Source organism: Hippopotamus amphibius, chromosome 2, assembly GCF_030028045.1.
Source record: "Hippopotamus amphibius kiboko isolate mHipAmp2 chromosome 2, mHipAmp2.hap2, whole genome shotgun sequence".
Taxonomy (NCBI): domain Eukaryota; kingdom Metazoa; phylum Chordata; class Mammalia; order Artiodactyla; family Hippopotamidae; genus Hippopotamus; species Hippopotamus amphibius.
The window spans coordinates 45,597,751-45,624,598 of record NC_080187.1 but is presented as its reverse complement, the minus strand read 5'-3'; positions in this window follow the sequence as shown (position 1 = coordinate 45,624,598).

Below are 26,848 nucleotides of genomic sequence, written 5' to 3'. Positions count from 1 at the left end.
TTTTGAAGTTTTGGGACTTGGCACTCCTGGAATATCAAATATTTTCTCTTTCTTGCTTTCCTTTTTTGGACCCCCAAACAACAAATATTATTTTTTTCTTTTTGGAACAAATATGGAATTTAGAGATGAACCTATAACCCTTTTGGACATCAGTTTTTTATTAAGTGTTGGGTGGAGTAGGGTCAGCGTTTCCAGAGACAACGTGCCAAGAAAGGTGGTAAATCAGCATTTTTACAATCTACCATGAGAGTTTGAAAAGGCAAGAACTTAAATGACACTGCTGGGAATTACAGACTTTGCTATAATTGCACACTGGGGCACATCCATATGGGAGGGAGCCTTTTATTTATGCCTCTAGTCATCTTTCCTTTATTTGGATGGGCCGGAACTGGGCAGTGTGCTGCCTGCATTACATCCAGGAGTGATGCTATCAAATTCACTATCCACAGAATGAGGCTATCATTTATACCCCTACTGATACTGCTTCTCACTGTGTATTTGAGGGGGAAGTAGAGGATGAGAAGAAGAATTTGGAAGCCATGGAGTGGGTGAGCTCACCTGGCTGGGGAGCAATGAAGAAAATGTAGAGGTGGTAGATCTAACATGGGCACATTTATGTGTGTTTTCGGCCTTTGCCAAAATATCAGGGTTGGCGTCCACTTGGGTGAGATCTAATTTTGGTTCTTTAAAATAGACAGCAAAATAGAAAGTTCAGGACAGAGAGCCTTAGCAGAGGCCTTGTGACTATCCAAAGAGTTTCCTACTTCTCTTTAATGGTTTGCCTCTGTGCTCACAAGATTCTTTCCTTTGGTATTGTTACTTTCCTTTTATTTTTGATTATCTAAGATGTGGACTAACCACCTTCTTTTGAGGGAAGAGAGGATTTTGGCAGAAAGCTCATGTTTGCCTCGAAGTTAAGGTGAGTGAGAACAGAGGCTTTTCCATCTTATTTGCTTACACCCCTTTTGGGGTGGGGAGTGTGGAAGGTGGAATTGATTGGCAGTACTGTCAAAAACATATTGACTTTTTTTAATGTGGCTTCCCTGAGCAACATTAAACAATAACAAAACCTCAGTGTGAACAGAGAAACTACTCTAGGGGAATTTGCAAACATCATGTGTTCTGTTTATTGCAACAGTGTGAAATTTATCTTTCTGAGAAAGGTACATGCAGACTTCATGTGCCTTTACTTCAGTAAAAGAGATAACAGTTACAATTTACTAATCCCGTTTGTTTCCCAAAAGAGGAAAAAAATCACTAATTTTACAGCAAGTGTCTCATATTTCATGGAATATAATGTCATTGACTATAAGAACCACCATTATTTTATAGATTGTTCAAGAAAGAAAAAATGCTATCAATTAAATTTACATAACATTTTTCTCTCAGTTTTTTTCTTCTTATTGAAAGAGCTGTTTTAGTGTTATTTAGACATAGATTATTATGATATAACACTCTTGCTCTTTCCTTAAAAAAGAAAACACAAGCAAATTAAATTGGTTGAGCTATTCCTAAAACCTCTTCATATTTAGATGCTGTCTCTTCTAAAAACTTTTTCAATTAAAGCAGTAGATATTGTTATTTTCCACAAACTATTGTTGCCAACGTGGATTCTCGGACTCTTTAATCAATAGAAATTGATAAGAGGCTTCGGGAGGAATTCAGGTAAGGCTTTATCGGGACTTGTGCTGCAGCACGAGGGAGCGAAAACAAGTAACAGATTCCCTTGCTCGCTCCTTGAGCCGGAATGAGCTGGTGCCTTACATGGGGTGAGTGTAGGGGTGGATCCGCGGGTCAGGCTGGAGGGGTGGCTTAGGTGGTCTGCCCACCCCCTTGGTGGTGCTGTGTACAGGGATCATACGCAGTACCCTGTTTTTTCTCCTGATCTCTCAGAAGTGGCAGTTGGGTTTTTGGTCTTTTTGTATCTTGTTGTTCATAATCTGCCCCAACTGCCCATGCATGCAGTTATTTTTAGTCCTTTATAGTTTCTTTGTATTCTGCTGCTCAAGGAGACATTCGTCCAGGTGCAAGTGCTGCAGCAAAATGTTCCAGGTCTCAGGTCCCAGCCTGTCTCACTGTTATCTTCCGTGGTGTCAGGAGTGTTGGTGAAGTCATGTTTCTTTAAAACCATCCTTCATCTTTTCCATGAATTCCTTCGAAACCACTGATACCCACCTTACTACTTTGAATGTACCAACCCACTTTGACAACCATCCTGACTCTGCCTGTCCAACAGGGATTAGGGGATGCCTCACCATTTCCAAGATGTAAAACATGCAGAAAAAAAAATCTGTGTCTTAGAACTGACACCTTGCCCTATAAATTGAAATTTGTTAGAGGTCTTCCAAGTACTGACACTTTGGGATGGACATGTGATAATCTTTTACATTTATGTGCCATGATACCCCAGTCCAGTTGTAGGATTTGTTCATTTATTCATCCGTCTATCCATCCAGTCATCAGTACATCTATTGAATGCCCAAGTATAATGCTTGATACTGACAGTACAATGATAGCTAATATAGGGTCCTGAACTTCATTAAACTTGCAACAAAATTGAAGAAATAGACTTAAACCTAATAGTCACAATTTGATACTATTTGTGAAACAATAGAGATATATAGTAGATACTTGTTACAAAGAAATAAGCAAACATCTTTGCTTGGGAAAGCTAAACAGGAAGAAGACCCAGACCTGCTGTTGAGATGGAGCAGGGACATTCCTGGTCCTGAAAACAGCTGGCTTTCCTTACAAGCAAGCCTTACACATTTGTTAGCCATACTACGCTCAAGCAGAGAGCATTGCCAAATGAAAACCACAGCTGTCCATCTCTGACTGGTGCTGTTGGTTTGTTTACAATGTAAAAGCCTATAACTTTTGTGGGCCTCTCAGGATTGGTGAGCTATAGCCTTAAACAGGAGGTGTGCTGTAACTTCAGTAGCACACCAATAGAAATTGAAGAGGAGACTGGAAAGGTGTGGGCCAGAGCCAACAGGGCTAACCCAGGTGTGCAGCTGGCCCCAAAGAAGCTAACCCATATAGTACACAGGACTCTAAACCAGGGCTGGGGTGAACTTGGGGCTGACACTCAAAGGATGATCCTAACATTTCCTGGCAGACACACTGTTATGACTAGCCAGCTGGCAGCATTGTCTTTGCAGTGAGATCCAATCAACTACTGCAGTGGAAAAATAGGTCCTTCCATTGAGCCAGGGGAGGAGTCACATTGCAGTTACAGAGGTTTCAACCTGGGAATACTGGAACGCACTTAAGGGATCAGGGGTAGAAGCCAGTTGAGGGAAATCTCAGGAAGATTTAGAGAGAAATGTTATTCAGTGAGCCCCTGCACTCAATAGCTGACCCCAGGCACACAGACTTCACGCTGCAAGACTAATTGTACACTCTTTCCTCTGCATTCTACCTTGATGGGATTGGAGACTCTAAGAGGCTCCCAGGCCTACTCAGGATTGACCAAGAGAATTCCTCTGATAAACCAAGGAGAAGGCTTTTATCACTCACAGTTAGTGGGGAATGACACTCACATTTTTCAGAGGGAACTAAGATTTCTAGGTGATAAATAACTGCCAACACTTATCCAGCTAGGTGGTGGTAAAGGTGACAGCCTTTGGCTTGAACCCAAGCTTTCTGGTTACAAATTCCGTAAGGGGCACATTAATAGCTGATAGGAAGCGAGACTACTTCTTTCTTGGACTTAGCCTCTGCTCAAAGGAAAAAAAATTCTGTCCAAGCTTTTTTGCCCCAGTCAGAGGACTACAGAAGGAAATGTTAGTGGTTGCAACTGGATTTCCTTACCAGAGAAAAGGATTTTCTTTTTTTTGTCCAAGCCTGTCATTTGGTCACAGTTCACTAATGGGTGGGGTCCTTGCACTGAGAGCAGATGAGCAACTCCTGCTTCTGGTGGTGGGTTTCCTCAGGGCAAGCCCTTTGCTCACACTTTTCCTTCCTGCTTTCTTCCTTCGGGCTTTCTGTTCTCAAACAGCAGGGACACCTTGGCAGAGCTCTTGACCCATCTCACAGAGGCAGGCTCCACCAGGGCCCTCTCTCCCCGTAAGAGGAAGCCAAGGCCTCTTTTCTTTACTCTCTTTCATCTCACAATACAGCTCCCAGTTAGTTCAACAGCCCAGATAGTAGAGTCTGGGTAGCCCAGGCAGCTAAAGAGTAGGTATTGGTGATAACTACATGTTGTTTTTCTTTTTTAAACTTCTTTGTTTCCTTGTTACTGGCACTGGTGAGTGTTTTGAATTGGCTTTCCAGTGGGGTGGAGGTTCCTGGGTGTTGATAATAGGCTGAGACTCATTTAAGCCTCTTGGCCTTATCGATGCTACACACTCTTTTCTAGAGAAGCCCTGATTAGTGAGTATTTTCCAAGATATTTGACCATTTTTCCTTCTGTGTTCAGTGTTTAATACAGTTAGCACAAAACCTGGAGGATAGAAGAAGCGAGAAATATAATTTGAGCCCTAAAACCCAAATTCAACCTTGAACCCATAATAATAGCATTGTCCATGATCAGTGATAGGTGATAGGTGATAGGAGTTCAGTAAATGTTTGATTTTATGGAGAAATTTAGGTGACTGTGTATCATTAGGGTGCTTCTTCATCACAGAGCCCAATAATTGTCATATTTTCTAATCAATTAGTCCAAGGACCTTTTCCATCTTGTCCTAGCAGCTAAGAGTTGCCATTTAGCATAAGCTAAATCAGTTTCCATTATGAGGCAGCGACATTTCTAAATCACGCCATAGACCATTATGAGTTATTTTCATTCACTAGAATCCAAGACAAACAGTACATGTTATGCCTTTTGACAGCAATTGTTTGTTTGGAAGAATGTTTTCTAGGGTAATGTGGCATGAAAATAAAATTACTACAATCAGAAAGTTTTGCACACTAAAGAGGAGCAGACAATGTAGAGTTGAAAGGAGGCAATGAGTCACACTGTAGTTTCGAAAACAATTCCTAAAACACACTTGTGAAATGCCAACTAAAGAGACATTTAGCTAAGGGATAACAGTTTCATCTGATCAGAATTTTTGGCACGATGTGAAGTTATTTTCTATGATTAGTGCTTCCTACATGAAAGAAGTATCCTTTATATTCAAAATTGTATCAAAAATAACATTTTTAAAAAGAAAAATAAACAGAAATATCTTTCTGTAGCAGTATCTTCTGAAGAATAACAAAATGTTTCTTTAATTTAAAATAATACCCGAGTTAAAGTTTTGGAGCTAGAAAGAAAGAATTCATCTGGTGATTTGTATTGTTTTCACAATGCGAAGTTGCTTAACTAAATTTACAGTCCTTAAGAATTGTGGATAGTTGAAGTCTACCATGAAATCACTTTCAGTTTTTGTCAAGGTGATAATCAATAACTGATTCAACTCAATTTTGTCCTTTTGGCCTGTTGTGTGATGTTTTTAAATACAAAATAAGAGAAAAGAGGTAAGGCCTGTGAAATGGCCTCTGAATATATAACTGGTTAATCTACCATATGGTTTCAGATAAGTGAATTAAATTTGCTAGGCCTTAGTTTCCTTATTTGTAAAATTAAGGGAGTGAGTTAGAAGACCCTGTTGGAGTTCTCTCTTTGTTTTATTCTTCTTTCTTTACCTTCCTTTCATCACCTATTTTACTTCGGAAAAGAAATCTGTATTTTATAATACTGGCAACCAGTTCCAACTATTGCATTTCTTCCTTTTACTCAGACATTTATTTCCATCCTTCTTACTTTATTGGCTTCTGTTTGTAGTAACAAAGAGATATAGACGAAGTGCTCCATGTGTATGAAATAACTTCAGCTGTAGCCTTATTCCTCTCTAACATGCCGTGTGACTTTTGACAAGGAATATGTGCTTTAGCATTATGTAAGAGCTGATAAAATGACATTTGCACTACACTGTGGAGTGGGAAAAAGGAACTATGTACTATGGAAAATCCTGTTATTTTTATCAGACAATGTTGTGCCAACAACAACAAAAAAATACAAAACTAAGTCCTCAGACTGTTTGGCTGGGTTTGCCTGTCTGAATGTACATTGTTTGAAATATCATTTCCAGGTTTATAGTTACCGCTGAAAAGCTTCTAAATAAGATGTAGTTCTAGTTTGCACATTGTGGTAGCCATCCTCTGCAGGGTCCCCCGGTGATCCTTGCCTCCCCTGTTAAATAGGGTTGACCACTTATAACTAATAGGATATTGTGTAAATGGTGGTGGGTGATTTCTGAGGGTAGATAATAAAAGACATATGGCTTCCACCTTGTACTCTTTGGAATTATTTTCTTGGGAGGGAGTCAGCCACCGTGTCATGAAAACACTCCAGCAACTTTATGTAGAATTACATGTGGTGAGGAACTGCTGCCTTCTGCCACAACCAGCACCAACTTGCCAGTGACTGAACGAGCCATTTTGGAATCATATCCTCCAATTCCAGTCCATCCTTCAGATGACTGCTGTTCCAGTCATCATATTTACAGCAGCTGTAAGAGACTCTGACCCAGAACCACCCAGCACCCAGCTGAGCCACTCTGACATTCCTGAACCACAGGACCTGTGCGAACTAAATATTTAGTTTTTTAAGCTGCCACTTTTTGAGGGTAATTTATTACACAGCAATAAATAACAAATTCACAAGTCAAAATAAAAATGTAACAGCTACTTCGTGTGTAGGAAAGAAAATAATGTTCTTTATTTTTTTCTATAACAACGTGATCTCTATTTTAAATTTAATTATATCTGATTATGGAGGAAATACTCTTAATCCATTCTGGGATAATTTAGTAACTTCAGATTTTAGCACAGGTAATTCAGGATTTTTTCTCACTCTCCCATCTACCTAGGAGTGGCACCTATAATCAGAGGACAGTAGCTTACCTGGTGTATGGATGTCTTATCCCTTGTCTTTGCATTATGTCCTCAGTGGCGTCCATTAGAATATTAATGGAATAATAAGTGACTATAGGTATATCATATAGGTGTATTACAAAGGTGGACTTTTCAGTATTCTGTCTAGGTCAAATGTTTTCACTGTTTTGTCACCTCTGATATTTCATTAAAATCCAAGGGAGTTGTATAGGACACAGAACAAACTGGTAAAGTGTCACTTAAAATTCTGTGGCTTATTGTGCAGGTAGAAGGCCTTATTGAAGGAGGAGAAGGACTCCTTTGAAAGTCCTTTCCTTTGCTGTGTGTCATGAGCTATCCATGAAGTTTTAATACCCAAAAGCTCTCCTGGAAGGGCAGAAAGTAAAAGAAGCTACTTCAACATTGCTCGATTCTTTAAGGCGAATGATCATTTGGGGAGCTTTATGCTGGCTGCCTCTAGCTGCCTTCAATATTTTAAGACAATTTAGTTTATTTTTTTGCATGCAACTCTTTGGAATAACTGTCATGGATCTCTCCTTCAGTCAAATAGAAGCAAGTGTGTTGAATAAAAGACTAATAAAGCATATCAATGACAGAAATGTAGGTTATCAGCATTCAGGACTGGAGTAGCCATATAACAAATCACATGCTTAGATATATACAGTGCAAGATGCTTAAAAATAAATTATCTATGACAGTTGATCAGGACAAATACTGCAAGGTGGCATGTCCCGTCACATCGTATACCTCAGAAATGAACAAAATCGACCCTTAGATTACCTCTCATTTGAAGTCTTTCCCTTTGTTTCTTAGCCTTTGTTTCAGTACTAGAATTTAAATGACTTTCATCATGTTCTATGTTCAGTGATATCTCCAGGTTTAGGCCACTTTATCAAAGTAACAGCCTAAGACATGTTCCTGCCACATAGCTCTCCGTCTATTTTTATCATGGAAAAAGCAATTGACTTGTTAGCCTCTATAATTCTCATATAGGCTGAAGGATAAAAATAATACATTGGGAGGACACTAATGTTAAAGAAATTCTCTCCTTTTTGGAGATAAAATTTCACGGCCCGTTTGTCCTTTCAATTTTTCTTGCCATTTCTTAATTCCTGGGTCATTGTTACTTGTAAAATAACCTGAGTCCTTAGACTGTATTACCATGCTGTCAGTAGATGTGTATTTACTTTTCTGCCTTACCTGTTTTTTTTTTTTTAGGTGCTTATCTATTTTGGAGTTGCTTTATCATTTTATAGTATTGATTTTTGATTCATTGCATGCCTTTTGGTATATGAAAGCAAGTCATAAAGGAATATCATAACAAAGTAGAAAAACTGATAACAGATAGAACAATAATATGATGTCCTGAAATAATGATTAAATCAAAGAAAAATGAAGAAAGGCTAGTGTGATAGTAAGCACTGTAACCGAGGTCTTACAATAAGATGATTCCTGTTGTAGTTCATATATACGATCAATTTGAGAAACAAATATAAATTCTGATGTTTGAGGCAAGATGAAAGGCAGGGTATATAAGGTGGACAGTCAATGTAATTATTAGAGTAACAAGTGACACACTGAATTGAGGGAACAGTCAATTACCTTATGCCTTTGAATTTCCACTGCAGCATTAGGGACTCTCAGTGAAATGTATTCTTGGAGAAACAGGCTATTCTATTTAAAGTCAGGAAATTCTACTCTGTGAACAAAGACATCCTATTCCCCAAAATAATTTTCAGTGTTGTTTTTCAGAAACTTAGAAATATTATCCTGCTCTGAAAATATTTTTATTCTCTATTGGCCATATCAATACTATTTGGATATCTGTGGACTTGCTGTGTTACAGTGTCTGTGATGGACTCTGTAATCAGAGACTTTCCTTTATCTTCTAAACCAGAGTCTTAAATGGGCATTTTTCTAATATAGAAAGACAGTCTGTCAACTCTCTTACTTTCATCATCATTATTAAAAGTATCTTCTGAGTGGCTATTAAGTATTTGTCACCATACAGATTCTGCAGTTAACCAACAATACATTCTAACTGTAAAACACAGCCTGGTACGTTGTTTATAACCATATTACTTTTTTTGAGAACATAGAAGTATAATGCCTAAACGAAATACTGTCAATCCAAAAGCAGCAGCATATAAAGAAGCTGTTACATCACAGATATAACTAGTTTATCTCAGGAATGCCAAGAGTGGTTTCACATTAGAACAATTGTGAATGTGATTCATCATATTAATGAATTAAAGAAAAAAGCCATATAACAATTCCATTTAAGCAGGAAAACCATTTGATAAAATACACCACCTATTCAAATTAAAAATAACTTAGTAATCTAGGAATAGAAGAAAACATTTTTATCTTGATAAATAGTATTTAAAAGTACCTAGAGACAACTTCATTCTTAATGGAGAAATATTGAAAGTACTCTTTTAAAATTAAGATCAAGATAAGGATGCTCACTTTACTGCATACATTCAACATTTATTGAAGGCACTTGTCAGTTCCATAAGACAAGAAGAAAAACAACTAGTCATGAAGATTAGTAAGAGAGTAATAAAATGTTCATTATTTGAAGATTATTGATTTGTTATTTATTAGAATAAATAAGAGAATAAAGCAAAATGAACAAATATAAGATAAATATACAAACATTAATTGCATTTTTAAATACTAGCTAAACATTGTTATTTTTAAAACTGCATGACATTTTAAATAGCAATAAAAAGTGTAAGATCCTTGGAAGTAAATCTCACCAAAATTGTGCAGAACCTGTTTGGAGATATTATAAAACTTTATGGAGAACCATTAAAGAATACTTAAATTGTGCAATTTATCAGGTATACAGATAAGAAGATCCAATGTCATAAAGATTTTAATTCTTCCCAATATGATCTATAGATTCAGTGCATTCCAGTGAAAAGCAAAAAACAAAAACAACCTCAATAGAATTTTTAGAGACACTTGAAAAGTTGCTTCCATAATGTATATCAAAGAACAAAAATCTTAAGAGTAGACAATGAGGTTTGCCCCACCCACATCAATATTTATTATATAGATTTACTAACTGTGACAGTGTGGTACTGCTGTGGCCTCTATTATGAACAGAAGGAAAAGCCTAGGAACAGATACACACATTTATCAATACATGATATATTACAGAGTTACTATTTGATAATGTTGCTGAGACAGTTATCTATGTGGGAAAAAATAAAATTGTGTCTCTACCTCATGCCATATACAAGGGTTGAAGGCTTATATGTGAAAGGCAAAACTTTAGAGCATTTAGAAGAAATGATAGAAGAGTATCTTTTTGACAGTGGAATGAGGAAAAAATTTCTTAAAAAAACACTAAACATCAAAGAAAAGATTAATAAGTTTGTCTCTATTAAAATTAAGAACTTCTGGGGCTTCCTAGGTGGTGCAGTGGTTGAGAATCTGACTGCCAATGCAGAGGACATGGGTTCGATCCCTGCTCCAGGAAGATCCCACATGCCGCGGAGCAACTAAGCCCGTGCACCAAAAAAAAAAAGGAAAAAAAAGAAAAAATTAAGAACTTCTGTCTTTCAAGCAGTACAATAAAAAAGTGAAAAACTAACCACCCCATCCAAAAAAAAGGTGAGAAAATATTTGCAATGAATATAGCAAGCATATAAGAAAGATCTATGCATTTTTTTAAAAAGAAAAAAGAAAAATAACTAAGTAGATAAATGGATAAATGACATGAATAGGTATTTCCTAGAAGAAGAAACCTGAATGGCCAATAAACATTTGAGAAGGTGCTCAGCCTCATTAGCAACTAGGAAAATGTGAGCTGAGACCCCAGTCAAGTAATATTTTCCATCTATTAATTGTCAAAAAGAAGTCTGAAATGCCAAGTGTTGGCAAGAATATGGGTAAATATACACATTATATACTGCTGGTGGGAATGCAATTTACCAAGAACTCTTTACAAAACAATTTGTCATTATCTTGTAAAGTAAGCGTTTACATGACCTACAATCCAGCAATTCCACTCCTAGGTATGTCCCCTCAGAGAAGCTCTTGCAATTGTGCATCATGATAGAAATGAAAGGGTGCTCATTGCAGCACGGTCTTTAATAAGATAAAATGGAACCATCCCAAGTGCCTGTCTATAGGACAGTGGACTTAGGTCATATTTACACAATGGAATATTATGCCACAATGTGGATGAATCTTAAAAACCTAATAGTGAAAAAAAAATGTTTTAGAAAGATTATATATATATATATATAATCTTTTATATATATATATGTAATCATTTATATATATATAAAATGCTGCTATGAACATTGGGCTGCAAATATCTTTCCGAATTAGTGTTGGTTTTTTCAGAAACATACCTAGGAGTGGAATTGCTGGGTCATATGGTAATTCTGTTTAGTTCCTTGAGAAACCTCCATACTGTTTTCCATAGTGGTTGCACCAATTTACATTACCACCAACAGTGCATGAGGGTTCCCTTTTCTCCATGTCTTCCTCAACGCTTGTTATTTGTGTTCTTTTTTTTTTTCCTGTTATTATAATCAACTTCATTGAGGTATAATTTATGTGCAATATAGACTGTATCCATTTAAAGTGTACAATTCTATGAATATTGACAGTTGAATATGCCTGTAAGACCACCAACATAATCAGCCTATAAGACATTTTCATCACCCCAAAGGATTCCTAGTACCCCTTTCAATCCCTTTTATTTATTTATTTATTTTATTATTATTATTATTTTTTATTTATTATTTTTTTGGGGGGGTACACCAAGTTCAATCATCTGTTTTTATACACATATCCCCGTATTCCCTCCCTCCCTCGACTCCCCCCCACCCTCCCTCGAGTCCCCCCCATCCTCCCCCTCCCAGTCCTCTAAGGCATCTTCCATCCTCGAATTGAACACCTTTTGTTATACAACAACTTCCCACTGGCTATCTATTTTACAGTTGGTAGTATATATATGCCTGTGCTACTCTCTCGCTTCGTCTCAGCTTCCCCTTCATCCCCCGCCCCCTCCCAAACCTCGAGATCTCCAGTCCATTCTCTGCATCTGCGTCCTTATTCTTGTCACTGAGTTCATCAGTACAATTTTTAGATTCCGTGTATGTGAGTTAGCATACAATATTTGTCTTTCTCTGTCTGACTTACTTCACTCTGTATGACAGACTGACAGACTCTAGGTCTATCCACCTTATTATATATAGCTCCATCTCATCCCTTTTTATAGCTGAGTAATATTCCATTGTATATATATGCCACATCTTCTTTATCCATTCATTTGTTGATGGGCATTTAGGTTGCTTCCATGTCCTGGCTATTGTAAATAGTGCTGCAATAAACATTATGGTACATGTTTCTTTTGAGATTATGGTTTTCTCTGGGTATATGCCCAGTAGTGGGATTACTGGATCATATGGTAGTTGTATTTGTAGTTTTTTAAGGAACCTCCAAATTGTTTTCCATAGTGGCTGTACAAACTTACAACCCCACCAACAGTGCAGGAGAGTTCCCTTTTCTCCACACCCTCTCCAACATTTGTTGTTTTCAGATTTTGTGATGATGGCCATTCTGATCTGTGTCAGGTGATACCTCATTGTGGCTTTGACTTGCATTTCTCTGATGATTAGTGATGTGGAGCATCTTTTCATGTGTTTGTTGGCCATCTGTATGTCTTCTTTGGAGAAGTGTCTGTTTAAGTCTTCCACTCATTTGTGGATTGGGTTATTTGTTTTTTTGGTATTAAGCTGCATGAGCTGCTTGTATATTTTGGAGATTAATCCTTTGTCTGTTGTTTCATAGGCAACTATTTTTTCCCATTCTGAGGTTTGCCTTTTAGTCTCGTTTATGGTTTCTTTCGCTGTGCAAAAGCTTTTAAGTTTCATGAGGTCCCATTTGTTTATTCTTGATTTTATTTCCATGATTCTAGGAGGTGGGTCAAAAAGGATCTTGCTTTGATGGATGTCATAGAGTGTTCTGCCTATGTTTTCCTCTAGGAGTTTTATAGTGTCTGGCCTTACATTGAGGTCTTTAAACCATTTGGAGTTTATTTTTGTGTATGGTGTTAGGAAGTGTTCTAATTTCATTCTTTTACGTATTGCTGTCCAATTTTGCCAGCACCACTTATTGAAGAGGCTGTCTTTTTTCCATTGTATACTCGTGCCTCCTTTGTCAAAGATAAGGTGCCCATATGTGTTTGGGCTTACTTCTGAGTTCTCTATTCTATTCCATTGATCGTCCTTTCTATTTTTGTGCCAGTACCACACTGTCTTGGTCACTGTGGCCTTGTAGTATAGTTTGAAGTCAGGAAGCCTGATTCCACCAACTCCATTTTTCCTTCTCAAGATTGCTTTGGCTATTCGGGGTCTTTTGCGTTTCCATACAAATCATAAGATTTCTTGTTCTAGTTCTGTGAAAAATGCCTCTGGTAATTTGATAGGGATTGCATTGAATCTGTAAATTGCTTTAGGTAGTACAGTCATTTTCATGATGTTGATTCTTCCAATCCAGGAACATGGTATGTCCCTCCATCTGTTTGTGTTGTCTTTGATTTCTTTCATCAATGTCTTAAAGTTTTCTGCATACAGATCTTTTGCCTCCTTAGGCAGGTTTATTCCTAGATATTTTATTCTTTTTGTTGCAATGGTGAATGGGAGAGTTTCCTTAATTTCTCTTTCTGCTCTTCCATTGTTAGTGTATAGGAATGCAAGAGATTTCTGTGCATTAATTTTGTATCCTGCTACTTTACTAAATTCATTAATTAGTGCTAGCAGTTTTCTGGTATAGTCTTTAGGGTTTTCTATATATAATATCATGTCATCTGCAAAGAGTGACAATTTTACTTCTTTTCCAACTTGGATTCCTTTTATTTCTTTTTCTTCTCTGATTGCTGTGGCTAAAACTTCCAAAACTATGTTGAATACTAATGGTGAGAGTGGACACCCTTGTCTTGTTCCTGTTCTTAGAGGGAATTCTTCCAGTTTTTCCCCATTGAGAACGATGTTGGCTTTTGGTTTCTCATATATGGCTTTTATTATGTTGAGGTAATTTCCTTCTATGCCCATTTTCTGGAGAGCTTTTATCATAAATGGATGTTGAACTTTGTCAAAAGCTTTTTCTGCATCTATTGAGATGATCATATGCTTTTTAGCCTTCAATTTGTTGATATGATGTATCATGTTGATTGATTTGCGTATATTGAAGAATCCTTGCATCCCAGGGATAAACCCCACTTGATCATGGTGTGTGATTTTTTGACTGTGCTGTTGGATTCTGTTAGCTAATATTTTGTTGAGGATTTTTGCATCTATATTCGTCAGTGATATTGGCCTGTAATTTTCTTTTTTTGTGACATCTTTGCCTGGTTTTGGTATCAGGGTGATGGTGGCCTCGTAGAATGAGTTTGGGAGTGCTCCGCCTTCTGCTATATTTTGGAAGAGTTTGAGAAGGATAGGTGTTAGCTCTTCTCTAAATGTTTGATAGAATTCGCCCGGGAATCCATCTGGTCCTGGGCTTTTGTGTGTTGGGAGATTTTTAATCACTGCCTCAATTTCTGTACTTGTGATTGGTCTGTTCATAGTTTCTATTTCTTCCTGGTTCAGTCTTGGAAGATTGTATTTTTCTAAGAATGTATCCATTTCTTCCAGGTTATCCAATGTATTGGCATATAGTTGCTTGTAGTAGTCTCTCATGATCTTTTGTATTTCTGTGGTGTCATTTGTTACTTCTCCTTTTTCATTTCTAATTCTGTTGATTTGTGTCTTCTCCCTTTTTTTCCTGATGAGTCTGGCTAATGGTTTATCAATTTTGTTAATCTTCTCAAAGAACCAGCTTTTAGTTTCATTGATCTTTGCAATTGTTTCCTTCTTTTTCATTTATTTCTGATCTGATCTTTATGATTTCTTTCCTTCTGCTCCCTTTGGGGTTTCTTTGTTCTTCTTTTTCTAGTTGCTTTAGGTGTAAGGTTAGGTTGTTTATTCGATCATTTTCTTGTTTCTTAAGGTAGGACTGTATTGCTATAAACTTCCCTCTTAGAACTGCTTTTGCTGCATCCCATAGGTTTTGGGTTGTTGTGTTTTCATTGTCATTTGTTTCTAGATATTTTTTGATTTCCTCTTTGATTTCTTTAGTGATTTCTTGGTTGTTTAAGAGTGAATTGTTTAGCCTGCATGTGTTTGTCTTTTTTGCAGTTTTTTTCCTGTAATTGATATCTAGTCTCATGGCGTTGTGGTCTGAGAAGATGCTTGATATGATTTCAATTTTCTTGAACTTGCTTAGGTTTGATTTGTGACCCAAGATGTGATCTATCCTGGAAAATGTCCGTGTGCACTTGAGAAGAAATTGTATTCTGTCATTTTTGGGTGGAATGTCCTATAAATATCAGTTAAGTCAAGATGGTCTAATGTGTCATTGAAAGCTTGTGTGTCTTTATTTATTTTCTGTTTGGATGATCTGTCCATTGGTGTAAGTGGGGTGTTCAAGTCTCCTACTATTATTGTGTTACTGTCAATGTCCCCTTTTATAGCTGTTAGCATTTGCCTTATGTATTGAGGTGCTCCTATATTGGGAGCATAGATATTTACCATTGTGATATGTTCTTCTTGAATGGATCCCTTGATCATTATGTAGTGTCCTTCCTTGTCTCTTTTAATAGTCTCTACTTTAAGGTCTAATTTGTCTGATATGAGTATTGCTACTCCAGCTTTCTTTTGACTTCCATTTGCATGGAATATCTTTTTCCATCCCTTTACTTTCAGTCTATATGTGTCCCTTGGTCTGAAGTGGGTTTCTTGTAGGCAGCATATAGAAGGGTCTTGTTTTTGTATCCATTCAGCCAGTCTGTGTCTTTTGGTTGGAGCATTTAATCCATTTACATTTAAGGTGATTATTGACATGTGTGTTCCAGTGACCATTTTCTGAATTGTTTTGGGTTTGTATTTGTAGGTGTTTTCCTTTTCTTGTGTTTCCTACTTAGAGAAGTTCCTTTAGCACTTGTTGTAAGGCTGGTTTGGTGGTGCTGAATTCTCTTAACTTTTGCTTGTCTGGAAAGCTTTTGGTATCTCCATGAAATCTGAATGAGATTCTTGCTGGGTAGAGTATTCTTGGCTGTAGGTTTCTCTCTTTCAGGACTTTCAGTGTATCCTGCCATTCCCTTCTGGCCTGCAGAGTTTCTGTAGAAAGGTCAACTGTTATCCTTATGGGTTTTCCCTTATATGTTGTTTGTTGCTTTTCTCTTGCTGCTTTTAATATTTTTTCTTTGCGTTTAATTGACGTTCGTTTGATTAATATGTGCCTTGGTGTATTTCTCTTTGGGTTTATTCTGTATGGGACTCTCTGTGCTTCTTGGACTTGGTTAATTATTTCCTTTCCCATGTTGGGGAAGTTTTCCACTATAACCTCTTCAAATATTTTCTCAGACCCTTTCTTTTTTTCTTCTTCTTCTGGGATGCCTATCATTCAAATGTTGGTATGTTTAATGTTATCACTGAAGTCTCTGAGACTGTCTTCTATTCTTTTTATTCTTTTTTCTTTTTCCTGCTCTGTGGCGTTTATTTCTTCCATTCTATCTTCCAACTCACTTATTCGTTCTTCTGCCTCAGTCATTCTGCTGGTTATAGCATGTAGAGTATTTTTAATTTCAGTTATTTTGTTATCCATTGCTGTTTGTTTTTCTGAGTTCTTATGAACTGTTTATTGTACTTTCTCTATTTTGTTATCAAGATTTTGTATCATTTTTACTATCATTACTCTGAATTCTTTTTCAGGCATTTTTCCTATTTCCTCCTCATTTATTTGGTCTTGTGGTTTTTTTTCCTGCTCCTTTGTATGCATGGTGTTTCTTTGTTTCCTCATGGTTGTCCAGACTTTTGGGGTTGCTTGTCCTGGCAATAGAGGTGTTTATAGAAGACTGTCCAAGCCTCAGACTAATGTCCAAGTGTTGGGTTAAACAAATATTAAGTCTAGGAAACACATACATGTATAAGACACACAATTACTGAATCCATTAGGACATAAGGCTCTGGAAAGACCTGACGGAACCCCAGTATGCTATCAGATATTCAAAGAGAAACCCAACAGAAATTGACAACTGAAACAGAACAAATCAGAGAGAAAAGCAAAAGCAAACTAACGAACAAATAACGCCTTACACATACAAACACTAATCCAGGGAGATTTTGTAAGCTAGAATCAAATATAGAAAAGAGCTAGAGTACCACCAGACAGAATGGAGATTCTCAGAATGAAATTAGACAATTATACTAAGAACTAAGATAAAGACAAAAACCTAATATTAAATACCAAGGCGGTGCATCATCTGGAGAATAGAACAAGGAGTCTGAGCAGATCGATAGTGTTGCTTATAAGTATGCTAAGATAAAATAAACTTAAAATGGATGGAAGAAAGGGGAACAGAAGAGCGTAGTGTGATTGGAAATATGCAAATAAAGAGAAAGGAATAGAAATGTATAAAAGATAGGGATGAAAGTATGAGAGATATATTGTCCGTACTACCAAAAACTTAGCTAGAAATAGAAGTATATAAAAAGGCAAAAAAATAAAAAGAGAATAAAAAATAGCATTAAAAAATTAGGTTATAAAACATGTAGATCCCTTAGGACTAAGATCATAATTAATAAAGGAAAAAAAAAAGAAAAAAAATCCAGAACTGATCCCAGAATGGACCAGTTCAATAGGATTGATACTAATATTTCTGTTTCCTTAGCGTCTCAGCTGTAAGTGTCCTTCTACTCACCTTGGGTTTTTTTGCATTATTCTGTGACCAGCAGAGCTTCCCTTATTGTTTGTCTGTAAGCATCGGTGTGTGAGGAGGGAGAGGGTAAAATAGTGGCTCCTTCTCCTGGGAGTGAGTGAGCAGTGGCGCACTGTTGTTTCAGTTGGGCTTGGAGGTGCCTGTTGCAGAGGGCGCTGGTGGCTCAGGTGTAAACAGAAAGTCTCAGAGTTGGGCCTCTCTCGGGTTTTTTTTGTTTTGTTTTGTTTTGTTTTTTCTAGGCAGCCTCCCTGCTGCTGGAGTTCCAAGGGGTTTTAATCCAGCTCCGCCCGAGTGCCTGAGGGTGCTTGTTATTCCTGAGCGCCTTAGGTGGCCTGCAGGGCGTCTCTCCACTGCCTGTTGCAGAGGTGACGAAAGAGAGAGAGAGGCTATGCGCGCGGCTCCTCCCCCCCGCCCGTGAACCTGCAGCCATCATGGCCGGGCAGCTCTCAGGGGCTGGCACTCCTCACCGCCAACCTCTTCCCTCCTCTCCTCTCAGTCTGTCACCCTACTGGCAACAATTTTCTTCACCCTGAACCAGCTCTCTGGTTCCCACGCTCCCGCTCTTGGACCCTCTGTTCAGCTGTGAATTGACGTCTCGGTCCGGGAAAGCTGAGCTGCGCTGCGGACCCTCCGTATGTTTCTCACTCCCTCCCGTCTGCCACAGCTCCGCCACTTCACCCTCTTTGAGCCGTCGTAGATGCCTCCCTACCGGTTATGTCGGGCTCCTTGTGGTCCTTTCTGGTGTCTGAGGCCGTCTGCTGGTGTTCAGCTGGTTCTCTGTGGGAATTATTGCATCCTTCGGTGCATTCCCAATGCATCTGTGGAGAGGGATGCATTCCACGTCCCTCTACTTCACCGCCATCTTTTTCTCTCTGTGTTCTTTTTGATAATAGCCATTCTAACAGGTGTGAGGTGGTTTTCATTTGCATTTCCCTGATGATTAGTGATGCTGAGCACCTTTTCATGTGTCTGTTGCATCTGCATTTCCTCTCTGGAAAAATGTCTATTCAGGTCTTCTGCCCATTTTTTAATCAGGCTGTTTGCTCTTTTGATGCTGAGTTGTATGAGCTATTTATATATGTTGGATTTTAACCCCATGTCGGTCATATAATTTGCGAATATTTTCTCCCATTCAGTAGGTTATCTTTTCATTTTGTCAATGATTTCCTTTGCTATGGAAAAGTTTTCATGTTTATTTAGGCCCCATTTGTGTATTTTTGCTTTTGTTTCCTTTGTTTTAGGAGATGGATCCAAAAAATTGTTGCTACGAGACATGGGTGACCTGAATGAGTGAGGTATGTGACTATCTTGGCAGGGATCCTTCCAGACAAAGGTTGGTCAAGGGCAGAGTATAAAAGTTGATCACAAGTGTTGGCCTGAGCGACAGAATGAATGGAGGTGACATTTAATGAGATGAAGACAGGTTTGGCCGGATGGGTGGGACAGGAGTATATGGGAAATTAAGAGTTTGGTTTTAGATATGTTTAGCTTGAGATGCTCTTTAAGCCTCCAAACTGAAGGGTTGAGTAAACAATTGGGTAGATGAGTCTAGAAGTCAAAGTGCATGTTGAGTTATACGGGACTGCAGGTCAAAGCACATGTGCAGTTACATTAAAAATAGGTATAAAGCCAAATTTATAGCCACCTTGATGTAATACAGGTTAAAATAATAATAAATATTCCTCCCTAACAAATAATCCACTGATTTTGAAATATAAAATAAATTGCAAGAGCAGTTTTCTTCCTAAGCAATTTACTTTTTCAATTTGTATACAAGAAGAAAAGCTTCTGGTTCAGAGCTGTGGTTGGTCATCTTTCTGCTGGTCATTTGAAACAGCAAAGCAGGGGCTTGTCAATGAGACGCGACTGAGCAGAGGCGAGCTCCTTTGTCTCACTGAATCTGGGGCTTGCTGGCCTGGTTGTGCACAGTGTCCTGCTGCAACCAGTGTTTTTCAGGCACGAAGGCCCTGCAGGGTGAAGAGCCACAGCGTCGTTGGAGCCGGTGCTTTGACAAGCAGTTTTGCTCCTGCAGTGGGTTTTCAATGCAACGAGTGTAACAAGGAGGAAATTCTGCCAATTAGTGAATGACAATGGGCTGCAGGGCAAGCCATGCCAAGACTCAGCAGCAGTTGTACCTAGAGACTAGAACATTCCATTCCCTCTTTTCCTTTGCCTCATGTTACTCAAATACCAATGTTTCATGTCAATGTAAGTCCCCAGCAGCTCTCCCACAGCCTCAGCAAGGCCTTGCTCCTTCCCCCATCCTGCAGGTTCAGCTAACACTGGGGTCAGGGGATCAATGGGTTTCAGTTACGCTCAGCATTGTGATCTCTTGCCCAAATCTTCCCCGAACAACAGCCAAAACTTGAGATCTTGGGAACACCCAAGCAACGCGACACAGTTAATTCAGAGTGTGGGGTATTCTAGTTCTTCCTATCAAGAAAATGAGCATAATTTTTACATGCCTCTTAAAGATGCAATGATATATGCCTCAAGCATTTGTCATCATAAGCATGTTTAAATATAGGAGACAAATGATAAGTAGGCATTACTCATTTGGAATCAAGAAACTATGCATTATGTCCAATGTGCAGAATTTATAAATAAAACTCAGATGTAGACTGAAGTTTCCATGACCCTTGAAAATCTCAAAGTTGACTCAACTCAGATTGCATTATTCCATGGCCAGTGACAGTCCAAAGTCTTCCTTCATGATTTCAATTAGTCCTAAAACCTAAAACTCTTCTTGGTCCCCTTGGTCCCTCATTTCTGTACCCACTTGTGCTATCTCTCTCTTCTCCCACATCCACTCATACTCCAAACTAAAACCTTTTATGGGTTTTCACAAAAAAAAAAAAAAAAAAAAAAGGACTTACTCCTAGTGGGTTTAGTAGCTTTCCTAGAAATATGAAAGGGAACAGGGAGGGGGCCCATCATGCACTCTATGGCTTTGGTCATCTCAACAGCTTTATCCCTCCTCTCTTTCCCTTCTTCACCGCCAAGGCCAAATGCAGTCTTTGCTGTATTCATAGCAAGTTCTGGTTCTAACAGAAAGTGTGGCCTCTCTGCACTGTCAGCACCTGCATTTATACAGTCATACATATAACATGCCTACCTTGTACTGACTTTGAGTCTCACTGAACTCCCACCCCTGATAGGTCCACCAGAATTCTATATCGATATGTATTATAATGATCAAATGCAAATAGAGCCCCAAGGAACATAGACACACATGTTGCACAGATCTCCTCTGCTAGCACATGCTCCCTTGTCTCACTGAACTTTACTTACAAGCACAAGTTCAAAGATAGCAGGTTATACAAGAATACCAAGATGGCAACAGCAGTGCGCTAAACCAAGTGTGTGAAACCCTTCTGAGCATGGCACCTTGTATGACTGCACAAATTGCATGCCCACAAAGCAGACCCTGGAAGTGGATCTTCCAGTCCAAGTCAAGCCTTCAAATTTCTGCAGCCCTGGCTGATATCTAACAGAATGTTATGAGCTACCGAACCAGAAATACTCAACTCAGGTTCTCCTAAATATATGACCCACAAGAACTGTAAGAGAGAATAAATATTCATTATGCAGGAACAAATAACTAATATATGAGTCTCAGTAAAATGCATACTCATTGATTCTAATTCAGGGTCAGGTCATATCTCAGGAATATGAATTTTAATAATAATCCCAACCATCAGGGCAGTACAGATCAAAACCGCAATGAGATAGCACTTCACACCCACTGAGCTGGCTATACTCAAAAAGACAGATAATAAGTGTTGGCAAGGATGTGTAGGAATTAGAATCCTCACACATTGCTGGTGGGAATGGAAAATGCTGCACCACTTTGGAAACAGCCTGGAAGTTCTTCAAGGGTTAACATAGAGTTACCAGATGGGCCAGCAATTCCATTCCTAGATATATACCTAAGAGAATTGAAAACACATGTCTACAAAAAATATTGTACATGAGTGTTTATGGCAGCATTATTCATAATAGTCCCAAAATGAAAACAGCCCAAATGTCTGTCAACTGAAGAATGAATTTTAAAAAATATGGAATATGGTTCAATAGTAAAAAGAAATGCAGTACTGATACATGCTACAAGAAAAATAAACCTTGGAAACATTATGATAAGTGAAAGAACTCAGTCACAAAAGACCACATATTTTATGATTCTATTTATATAAAATGTCCCAAATAAGCAAATCCATAGACAGAAAGTAGATTAGTTGTTGCCTGGAGCTGAGGAGGTTGGAGGGAAATGGAGAGTGACTCCTAATGGGTGTGGGGTTTCTTTGGGGAATGATGAAAATCTCCTAAAATTGATTGTATTGATGGCTGTGTAACTCCGTGAGTATGGTAAGAATCATTGAATTGCACACTTTAAGCAGGTGAAGTGTATGGTATATGAATTGTTTCTCAATAAAGCTATTATACAAAATAATAATCCCCAGATGATTCGAATGCCAGCGGTCCAATTTTTACACTTGAGAAATGCCAGTCTAATCTTTTAAAGTTCATATTCATTTAAAATAAAAAACATAGCTATAATAATTCTAATTCATTTTCTTATGTTCATCACTTATACCTTTCTAAAGAGAAAATAGGACAGTAGACAAGTGACGTAAAACTTGGGATAAGACAGATCTTAAACTTCAGTCTGAAATGACTTTTAAACTTTCCAGCTTTCTTGACAAAGAACAAAAAGAATGACAGTAGCTGTAAGGATTGAAATGAACTCTTGAGAAGAGAACAAGTGTGTCAGTGAGAGAAAAAAACATTAATAGTTCCTCTTTAGAGGCTGTGAAGAGGAGATTTAATTTTTCCACGAAGTGGCTTCTTAGCTTGTTCTCCAAACACCCTGTCTAGGCCTGGCCACCATGAGTGTCATTCATTTTGCTTTTTCTCTGAGATTAAAGTCTCTTCTCTTAGCTAGGATGCGTTGACAAGACACAGGATGCACCTTGTAATTTCAGCGAAAGCAGTTTTTATTCTGATTTGGTGTCTGTTGATGCCTAGCATTTTGCCTTTTCTCTGTAGAGCTTGCAGACACAGTAATTATTTAATTGTTCGAACTCTATTTGTCATAGGCAGGGTTTGAGCTCTATTGAAGCCAGGACTGAGCCTGCAGAGTGAAAAAGAAGAGGTTCTCTGTGCTGAAGAGCTTCCCTCAGGAGGTGTGCATGATCCTCCCTTTCTCTTACAAAATGGGGAAGCTCAAAAATTGCCCAGTTTTCATCCTCTATTCCTTAATCATAAGATCTGAACCCTTAAAAACTTGTGATCTTTAGAAAACTTTTGGCTTCTATACAATGTGTAGAAACACTTGACTATATATAGATTTCTCATGTAACTCATAAATTGAGAACAGAATCATTTGAGGGCAATTCACAGCTCCCTTTTTAAACATCTAAGATGACCAATATCATTTGAAGGACTATGAAGCAGAGTTGTAACTAGGGAGGAAAGCATACTCTCATGATTGTGCTAGTTATATCAAAGATCTGCTATGGATTTTCCGAGTTTATAATATATGCCACGGTATTCATGATTGAAATTTCATCTGAAGAAAACAAGGGGGAAAAAAAGTTTGATTTCAGTCCACAGCACCTCCCAGGGCAGGACTGTGCGTTATCTATGTTAGCACTAAGCCCAGAGCATGGCTCAGGAAAATGTTGGAGTTTACCGAATTACCTTGAGAGCTTCGCTACTCCCTCTTGCTTCCGTCCATCCCAAATCACGATTCTCCAAGTGCTGCAAGTGTTGCCTCATATGGCCTTGTCTCTAACACAACTCCTTCCATGGCAAGACGCCTTGTAATAGGGCCTCACCTCCTTTCATTGAGTGCTTTGTGCTGTGAATTGCAAGGCAGCAAGTTCAGTTTTTAGGAATGGCTAGAACTTACCAATTTTTCAAACTCTCCTGCTGGGAGAGGGGGCATATCCATCCCCGAAGAGTCCTGTTGGATCAGTAGCATTTAGCTGTAGAACCATTAACTTGAGGGAAACTCTTGGGTCTTTCCCAGTTCTGCTTCTAAGTTTGCTTAGAGTTCTTTTTTTTTAAGAACTTTTATTGAGATATAATTGACATATAATAAATCACATATATTTAAAGTGTGCAATTTGATATTTTTTTCTTATTAGTAGTGTATATATGGCAATCCTGATATCTCAATTCATCCTGCTTAGAGTTCTAAGCAAACTCTAGAGCTCATGAGAGAGTCTAGTGGGCCAAGGAAGGGAGGAATAGTGGGGCTACAGAAAGTAAAGAGCCCCAACAAGCAGCACAAAACTTCCTGGAAAGTACCCTGTTAATTGATAAGATCTGCTGATTTAGCCAAGAGCAATGCAGAGGACCGCGGGGCTCCATATAGCCCAATATGGTGCACCTCCCAACCAGTCTATTCATTTTAGGTGCCTACGAGCTGCAGGATAGATTTTCCTCTTAAAGACCTTTTGTCCCTCATGAGAAGGATTCCACAAATAGGCTTGTTACAGTTGAAAATTTACAAAGGTAATGGAGAGCATTCAACAGTCAGAGGCTGAAATAGAATTTGTCAGCTGCCACATTTTCTCTCTGCATCAGTTTATAAATGAGACCCTCAGTAGTCCTCATCAAATGGGAGAGGCCTGGAGAGTGGCTGATTTTCTGGGGGACTCCTAAATCTCTAACAATGGAAAAATAAATCACCACTTCCTTGTAGGAGAATCAAGTGGATTGATTGGAAGTTTTAAAGTCATTTCCTTTTTTCTTCTTTTCAGGAAACCACAGGGCAATTTTGCCACTTAATTCTAGAGACATTCTATTTAAATGAACAAGAAGAAATTAGCAGAGTTTAACAGAGAAAGATCAGCTTTGGTTTTAAGAAACTTTTCAAAGCAAGCAAAAACCACAATGAAGCATGTTTTCAGCACCTTGAGAACGTAGGTTCCTAGAGTTAGAAGATAGTCCAGGCTTTGTATGGATTTGCGTGTCATGCTTTGTACTGCACAAGGCTGGCTTCAGTGTGTTCTTTGTTTCTTTTCTCAGAAACCCTTGTCTCTAGTCTTTTGCCTGGAGACTGGAAGAATTTACCTGATGTTGACTGAGGGAGCAATTCTTAGGAAGCAGAACTGGAAATTTTAGACACAGAATGAGTCTTTAGGAACCAAATTTCCCTCCCTGAAGCTCAGTCTCCTCATCTATGAGATGAAAGAGTCCCACAGTATCTCTAGGTTACCTTTATATTGTAAGTCTAATGATGATAATAGTACTACACCTATTAGCTTAACTTTTCCAATTCACCTTTAATTAACTTCCGTTTTATTCTTTCACTGGAGTATGTTGTAAAGAATGTGGGCTTTGAGGCCACTAAACCTGTTTAAATCCTGACTTGGCTCTTTGCTGGCTGGGTGACCACTGACAAGTTACTTAATCTTTCCAAGATTCAAATTGCCTCTTATGCAAAATAGCAATACTAATATTGTGGTAATGATTGAACAAAATAAGCTATGTACAGTTGTCTTGTAGTATCCTCAAGGGATTGGTTCCAGACCTGCCTAGGATGCCAAAACTCATAATGTGCAATTATTGTATTTGTGATTCTGCATCCATAGATTCAACCAACCTCTAAGTGTGTAGTAATGTACTACTTATTGAAAAAAATCCACGTATAAGTGGACCTGAGTAGTTCAAACTCAAGTTTTTTAAGAGTCAACTGAACTGTATTCTGGGCTGAATTCAACCGAAAATTTATGTTAAAGTCCCAACCCCCAGTACCTCAGAGTGTAACCATGTTTAGAGATAAGGTCTTAAAAGAGGTGATTAAGTTCAAATGGGGCCCTTATGGTGGGACCTTAATCCAATATGACTAGTGTCCTTACAAGAAGAGGAGGAGACACCAACGATGGTTGCACAGAAAAAGGGCCATGAGGACACAGAAAGAAGAAAGCCATGTATAAACCAAGGAGAGAGGCCCCAGAAGAAACCAAATCTGTTAACACCTTGATCTTGGACTTCAAGCCTTCAGAACTGTGAGAAAATAAGTTTCTGTTGTGAGAGCTACCCAATCTGTGCTTTTCTGTTATGGCAGCCATAGCAAACCAATACAACTTGTACAGTAACTGTATCACAGTCCACTTTAAAATAAATAGTAGCAATTACTACCATTCAACAGACGTTGGTTGAATGCCTACACTGTGCTGGGCCTACTGAGAGTAGGGGGCTGGAGGGGTCATGAGAAACACAGCAAGACTCTTTCTAAAGAAGGTCTAAAGAAAGATAATATATTAGCAATTAATACACTATAGCATGGTTAATGCTATAATGAAAGCATGTTATTTACCTGTATTTCAATTTTCCTCCTTTATTATGCAACTTAAATGTTATCCTTAATTTTATTAGAACATCTAACTGATCCTAATTACTTTTTTCTCATCTCTTCTTTTCCCGTTCAACTCTACATGTGCCTGAAGGGATTTTCTTTTTTTCTACTTGGAATCACCTGAATTCTCTGTTCCTTACCTTCATTATTCCAGTCCTTTATTTGTAATTTTTAGACCCATCACTAACTCAGTTACTGGTTTCTTGGAGTCATCTGTCCAGTCAGTTCCAATTATTCTGAATAGCATCTGTACCTTTCATTGTGATATAGCTAAGCTATGGCTTTCCTGGCTCCTCAACTGCATTAGGTTTCCATGACAACACAAGCTTCCATTGATAGTTTTAACTTCTTCAGCTCTGAATTCCAAGTTGTTCCCACCCCTTCTTTCTCCGTTAGTGTTCTTCAATGCAATATTTTACTGTGGGTTGCTCTGTAATTTTCTCTGTATGATTCTAAACTCAAGGTGTTTTGAATATGCAGGTGAGGTTCTTTTTAGACACAAAATTAATTTTATCTTGTATAGGTCATTTAGATTCTTAACAACTATTGATAGATGTGCAGGAATATGCTGGCTGAAATGACCCACTCTCCAGCTTTTGCACACTCACACGGTCACATTCACATTCAAGGATAATTGATGGGTGTGTCACAACATTCATTAAAATTATGACCCATCTTGTCACTTAGGAAGGGTCTGTCGCATATCTAGGAACAAACCTCTATTTTCGGCACTTTATGACTGTTCTATAAAAGAATTATTGTGGAATGAGAAGCCCAGAATGTCTCTCAGCTCAGAAACATTTTTTCCTACT